The sequence below is a fragment of the Lathamus discolor genome, chromosome W (genome assembly GCF_037157495.1).
Source record: "Lathamus discolor isolate bLatDis1 chromosome W, bLatDis1.hap1, whole genome shotgun sequence".
In the NCBI taxonomy this organism is placed as follows: Eukaryota; Metazoa; Chordata; class Aves; order Psittaciformes; family Psittacidae; genus Lathamus; species Lathamus discolor.
The window spans coordinates 4,196,521-4,203,361 of NC_088908.1; the positions used below are offsets into that span (position 1 = coordinate 4,196,521).

Below are 6,841 nucleotides of genomic sequence, written 5' to 3' on the forward strand. Positions count from 1 at the left end.
CAATACATGGTTGTAGCATAATCAGAATTGTGGAAACCATTAAATTAAGTATGTGTAGATTTTGAATCTTAACTATTAAAAAGCTGAGGGTGTATTGAAAGTTTCTGCCTTTGGCTGATCCCTGCACAACTACCTTTGGGAGAAGATACTGCTGCACACAAACTCTCCCACAGTGAGTAGCATTAAATGTGATGGTGAGAATACCAGCTCTGATCATAAGAAGCTGGGAGGGTAATGTATTTGGAATCATCTTAAATGCTCCCAATTTATTGCAGTTCTAGAACCTTTTAAGGGCTTGTTATATTATTGTCCTGGGTTTACCAGGAGCCGTTTTGCTCCTTCTTAGTAACTGGTGCAAGCTCTGTGTTTTGACTTCCAGCCTGGGCAGAGAGCTGATAATACCGATTGTTTTTAATTGTTGCTAAGTAATGTTTATTCTGGCCAAGGACTCTGTGAGTCTCATGCTCTGCTGGGGACGAGGGAGGCCGGGAGGAAGCAGAGACAGGACACCTGACCCAAACTAGCCAAAGAGGTATTCCATACCACAGCACGTCATGCCCGGAGAGGGAACTGGGAGTTACCCGGAAGGGGCAGGCTCTCTCTCTTCGGGGGGGTCGAACTCGTTCGGCGGTGGTATCGTATTCTCTTGTTATTTTCTGTGAGAAACTATAAATTAGGATATTGTTTATTAGGATTTATGTTAAGCCCAATGTAAAGGTTAGGCAATAAAAAGTATGAAACTGCTTACTCAAACAGTCACCGGACACAGCTTACATAGACTAACAGTCGCCAACCGCAATCGCTTATCGCTTATGCAAACATAGTAGATGTTGCCTAAAGATAGCTATAAGATGTTCCATGTGAGAAACTATAGACTAGTGTATTGTTTATTAAGATATATGTTAAGCCAAATGTAAAGGAACTGACAGAGATAAAACACAGCTGGTCAAGATAAGATAGCCGCAAGATGTCCCAGGAACTGGCAGAGATAAGACTAACAACTCCCTGCAAAGACATATGGATGAAGGATCAAAGGAGGAAGACTTCTCACCTTAGTCTCATCGATCACCAGGAGGCAGGAAACTACCCCCTAACAACAACTGAAGCATGCGCAGAGTACTTCCACTATTTCATGAACAAAGAAGTGAAGATGTATAAAAAGGGGTTGTTTGAAATACTTAACACGGCAGTTGGCGGAGCGCAGACTCCCCTGTCGTCCAGCGCTGTCTTTGCTCATATTCTACTTGCTATAATTAATAAAATTTCAATTGGATTATGATCCGTTGTGGTCTCAATTTATAACATTTTCTCTTATCAATATTATCATTGGTGGTAGCAGTGGTGATTTGTGTTATACCTTAGTTACTGGGCTGTTCTTATCTCAACCCGTGGGAGTTACATTCTCCTGATTTTCCTCCCCATCCCTCCGGGAGTGGGGAGGGTTGGGGGGGGTGGTGGTGAGTGGACGACCTGTGTGGATTGGTTTAAACCACGACAGTTCTTTTTTGGCGCCCAACGTGGGGCCCGATGATCGGATTAATAGTCGTCACAGTGCTGATTTATTGGCTCTCAAAGTTGTTTCTCTTGCTGTCACAGTTTCAGAATGTAGTACATTACTTAGAGCCGGTATTCCCTGTGTTAGTGTTTATCAAGTGTGGGGCTTGGGCTAAGGTTTTTGTTTCACTGTACTTTATGGCAATGACTTGTAATACGGGTGGGCTCCAAGAGCAGGGAGGGATGGATGTGGCCGTGGACTTGTACCTGGCCGTCACGCTGCTCTTCACCGTCCTGGCCCTTGTCCTCGCCTCTGTCTTTGTGAGGCTGCGGGGAGCCGAGGGGGAGCGGCCCCGGGAGCCGGCGGCGGCCGAAGCGGCCCGGGAGAGTGGCCCCGGGGACCAGGCGGCGGCGGGAGCGGGGCCCGAGGCCGGGAGGAAGGCGGCTGCCGAGCAGCGGGAGGAGGCGGCGGAGGAGCCGAGCCCCGCGGAGGAGCCGAGCCCAGCGGAGGAGCCGAGCCTCGTGGCGGCCGAGAGTGTCCCCCGGCAGCCGCCCGCCGAGCCCCAGGAGGATGCAGGAGCCCAGGCAGCATTTCCCAGCAAGGCAGAGGAGGAAGAGCTGCACCCAGGAAAAGAGACGCTGGTGGTGGGAGAGCTGGCAAGCACAGCAGCTACACCAGCCCCAGGGACAAGTACAGCAGCATCACTGGAGAGTTCTGAAGGGTTTGAATGGCCTTTGGGTACCCTTGGGACCTGCCTGCTGATTGTGATGGGGATCAGCATGTTGGCACACACACAGAGTGTGTTCTACTCATGGCCATTTTGTCTGATCTCAGAAGTCAAGCAGACTCAGGTTTGCTTCTTGTCCGGGGTTAGACCACAATATGGGAGGAACAAGAGATCTTCCCCAAGGCTGGACAGCCATGAGTGGCAGTGTGTGTGGGACAGTATGAGCGAGTATCTGGTCCACTGGACCCCTCCAGTGCTTTGGAAGCATCGGAGATGGAAGGCAGCTGTACGGAGTCCCCAGCAACAAGCTGCAGAAACTGCTGAAGGGGACAGTGAATTACTTTGAGCCTGGTGGGCCCATGACACTTCAGGCCATCAGGGCAGAGATGCAACATACAGATGGACTCATGATCGAGGGGTGGACTTAGCAATGGACACTATTGACCAGGTTATTCACGAGTGTGAACACTGCACACAGCTTTTCCTGCCCTGAAAAGACTGTTACAAGGGATGGAACCTGACATCATGGACCGAATGGACTCAGCAGCTTTATAAGGACTGGTCTATGCACTAAGAGTGTACTGAGATAAGACTGATGGTATACTGAAAATGTGGGATCTGAGCATGATGTGAATGGTATGGAATAAGGGGTGGATACTGTCCTGGGTTTACCAGGAGCCGTTTTGCTCCTTCTTAGTAACTGGTGCAAGCTCTGTGTTTTGACTTCCAGCCTGGGCAGAGAGCTGATAATACCGATTGTTTTTAATTGTTGCTAAGTAATGTTTATTCTGGCCAAGGACTCTGTGAGTCTCATGCTCTGCTGGGGACGAGGGAGGCCGGGAGGAAGCAGAGACAGGACACCTGACCCAAACTAGCCAAAGAGGTATTCCATACCACAGCACGTCATGCCCGGAGAGGGAACTGGGAGTTACCCGGAAGGGGCAGGCTCTCTCTCTTCGGGGGGGTCGAACTCGTTCGGCGGTGGTATCGTATTCTCTTGTTATTTTCTCTTATCAATATTGTCATTGGTGGTAGCAGTGGTGATTTGTGTTATACCTTAGTTACTGGGCTGTTCTTATCTCAACCCGTGGGAGTTACATTCTCCTGATTTTCCTCCCCATCCCTCCGGGAGTGGGGAGGGTTGGGGGGGGTGGTGGTGAGTGGACGACCTGTGTGGATTGGTTTAAACCACGACAATTATTGAACCAGAATGGAGCTTGGTCTGACTAATTTATGTCTGCTTTTATATTCCTAGGCTCTGCTACTCTGTCTCACAAATCTGCCCTAACACTCCTATCTGCCCCAAATCTCTTCTTTCCATCCTGTTTACCTAATGAGTGGTTACATTTGTAAGGACACCTGCTTTTGTAGTCATGTAGGATTAACTCTGTACAGAAAGGGAATTTTCTTGTATATCATTTTTGGTTCAGTTTTAGCTCAGTAGATGGATTGCATACACAAATAGTAGATCCTGTTTCTTCCATGGGTGGTATGTTACAAGCTGTTGACACATTGCCTAGTTGTTATTATTTCTTACAACTTAAACATTCCCATCTCCCCACAGAAGAGCAGATTGTTCCCATTGAAGTTTGCTGTTCCAAACTGTCAAAATACTTGCAGGGAGTTGTTTTCCATTGTGATAAGTGTACCTTTACCTGCTCCAGTGATGAGAGTTTGCAGCAACACATACAGAAGCTCAATGAACTTAAACCTTACAGATGTCAACTCTGCTGCTATGAGACCAAACACACAGGGAAGCTGGACATACATCTTCGAGATGAGCACAAGGTAACATCCAAAGGGATTTAATTTGTAACAGTCTACTTCTTGCAAATGCTATATCTAGTTTATTTGCATGTCCACTCTGACTAGCCAACCTACTTTTTTTTTTTTTTTTTTTTTCTTTCCAAAATTTGGAGAAGGCTCCTGTGCTGGACTTCAATTTCTCTCAAGTTTTATATTTTTTCAGAAATTCAAGAGTTTGGATTTCTAAAACTATAGAGATTGACCAGAATTCACTGACTACTGAATGAAGAGCATGAATATCTGGAAAAAGCATTTGTATAAATTGTGAGATTTATTTTTTTTAAGTTATGAAACAACATGAAGGCTGTGTGATTCAGACACTCTTATGACACAGGAGCTTCCAAAGCATAAGGATGCTCTGGCAACTTGGGCAAAGTGACATGCCATGCATATTTTAATAACAGAAGCCAGTAGTTTCCATTTTACATTTAACAAGGGAAAGGTAAAAGATTGTTATACTCATTGCTTAAGTTAAGAATTCTTTGGTGTTTGTATGGACCCTTCTGAGTGCAGATCTTATCCATGCTTGGAGAAGTCACTAGAAAGCTTCCCAGAGATTTCTCTTTGCTTTGGATTTCTGTAGTTCTCAGGTGTGTTGCTGTGAGAGTAGCAAAATTCTAGAACTGAGGCAGAGTGTTTACAGAGCTGCTTTTTTTTTTTTTTTTTTTGTGAGTTTGTGGGGAGGGAATTCATTGAATAAAACTATCAGAAGTTCAGTTGCCTGATTCTCACTAAAAACTTCTTCACACTTTGTTGACTGAACAACATTTCACCCCCTCCCCTAAAAAAGACAAAATGAGTATCAAAAGTACCAGCAAAACTGACTGCATTTCAAAAATGAACACTGTGAATTTATGTTGACTTGGTATGCTTGTCTCCTTTTATTGCTCTTTATTGCTACATGAGAATCTTTCTACATTTAACTGGTATCTGAGATATTGCACATCTCCCAGTGACCACAGCAAGGGTTCTAGGAGATCCAAGAAGCACTATTCCCCACCCCTCTGATTGAATGAATCAGGCTAGGAAAATTTTCCCTTTGGTTGGGTCTCCCTTCTTGACAATAAAAATCTGAAGTGGTAGTAAATATCTTTTTTTCCAGCTGATGACCTATCACCAGTGGGGCCTCCAAGGGATCGATATTGGGCCCAACACTGTTCAGTGTCTTCATAAATGATCTGGAAGATGGGATCAAATGTACCCTGACCAAGTTTGACAATGATACCAAACTGAATGGGGAAGTGGATGCTTTGGAAAGGAGAGCCACACTGCAGGATAACCTGGATAGGCTGGAAGAGTGGGCTAAAAAGAACCTTATGAATTTCAAAAAGGACAAGTGTAAGGTCTTACACCTGATTAAAAACAATCCAAGTGTGGCACAGGCTGGGATCTACTTGGCTGGGGAGCAACTCTGTGGAACAGCACCTGAGAGTCCTGGTGGACAGCAAGCTCAATATGAGTGAACAATAGGCAGCTACGGCAAAGAAAGTCAAGAGGATGCTGGGTTACATCAACAAGGGCATCACCAGCAGAGATAAAGATCTCATCGTCCCACTCAGTGCTTGTTAGGCTGGAATACTGTGTTCAGTTTTGGTCCCTGATCTACAAAAAGATGTGGACAGGCTGGAGAGGGTCCAGAGAAGGGCTGCAAAGATGATCAAAGGACTGGGAAGCCTGCCATATGAGGAAAGGCTGAGATAACTGGGTTTGTTCAGCCTAGAGAAAAGAAGGCTCAGGAGATACCTTATCACCATGTTCCAGTATTTAAAGGGTGGCTCCAAAGAATATGGAGACTCCCTTTTTACAAGGAGTCACATGGAAAAGACTAGGGGTAATAGGCACAGGTTACTTACTCATGGGGAGATTCTGACTGGACACAAGAGGAAACTTTTTCATGATGAGAATAGCCAGCCACTGGAATAATCTCCCCAGGGAAGTGGTGGATTCCCCAACACTGGAAACTTTTTGGCTGGACAGGGTGCTGGGCCATCTAGTCCAGGTCATGCTTTGCCTAGAAAGGTTGGACCAGATGAACCTTGAGGTCCCTTCCAACCTGGTGTTCTATGATTCTATCCCATGTGTTTGATTACTCCCAGTAGTAAGGGTTATTTTCCCCCTATCTTTCTTTAATAATTTCTAAATGTTATCTGGCTACTTTGTGCCCACTCTCTGGGCTCAGGTGCACAATTGGCTTACTGCACCTTAAAGAGTTTATCTGCATGAGCTGAGTCATAGTAAGGGTTATGCATGTGGCCTTCTTTGCTTAAATCTAATAGGGAGCCTGTTACATCAGAGCACCTCAACCCATGCTGTTGGTTCTAGGATCATGATAATTTATGCCAATTACGCACCCATATGCAGACACTGAGGAAAAGGGGTTATCATGCTTAACAGCTCTCTTGGCCAATTTCCTCCAAATGAAAAGGTACAATTCATGCTATTCTCCTCTACCTGCCACACAGGCTTACTCCAACCAAATGAGAAAGGGCAGTACTGAGAGGGGTTATGGAGAACTGGACATGCAAACTACAACCCCCCCCTCCCCCCTTCAGTTCTTACTCCTGCCCTCTAATCCCTAACAGTGAAGGGATAGGGTGTTTGCTGCCACCCTCCCCCCCTCCCCCCTCCCTTTTCCAAGAAAGGAAGGTGCAGCACCTGCAGCAAGAGTGAACAGATACAAGTTAAAAGAACAGAGTGTGAGAGCTCCCCCACCCTGGGGCTCACACCATCTCTTCAGGATCTTTGTTGATCTTGAAAGTCTGTTGCTGCAGCATTTTCAGTGTGATCTGCATGGCTGTAGCGAAGCACCCTTT

General features: G+C 46.0%; 1 long non-coding RNA gene across 2 annotated transcripts; it reads left to right on the plus strand.

Annotated features, from left to right (window-relative positions):
* Positions 1 to 3,161: 3,161 nt before the first annotated feature.
* Positions 3,162 to 6,575, plus strand: LOC136004363 (uncharacterized). Of its 2 annotated transcripts, XR_010608407.1 has the most exons (3): positions 3,162 to 3,206; positions 3,787 to 4,010; positions 5,131 to 6,575. It is a non-coding gene; the product is annotated as an uncharacterized LOC136004363 (long non-coding RNA). The 2 variants fall into 2 exon arrangements; XR_010608406.1 differs by lacking the exon at positions 3,162 to 3,206 and having other exon boundaries at positions 3,218 to 4,010.
* Positions 6,576 to 6,841: the final 266 nt, after the last annotated feature.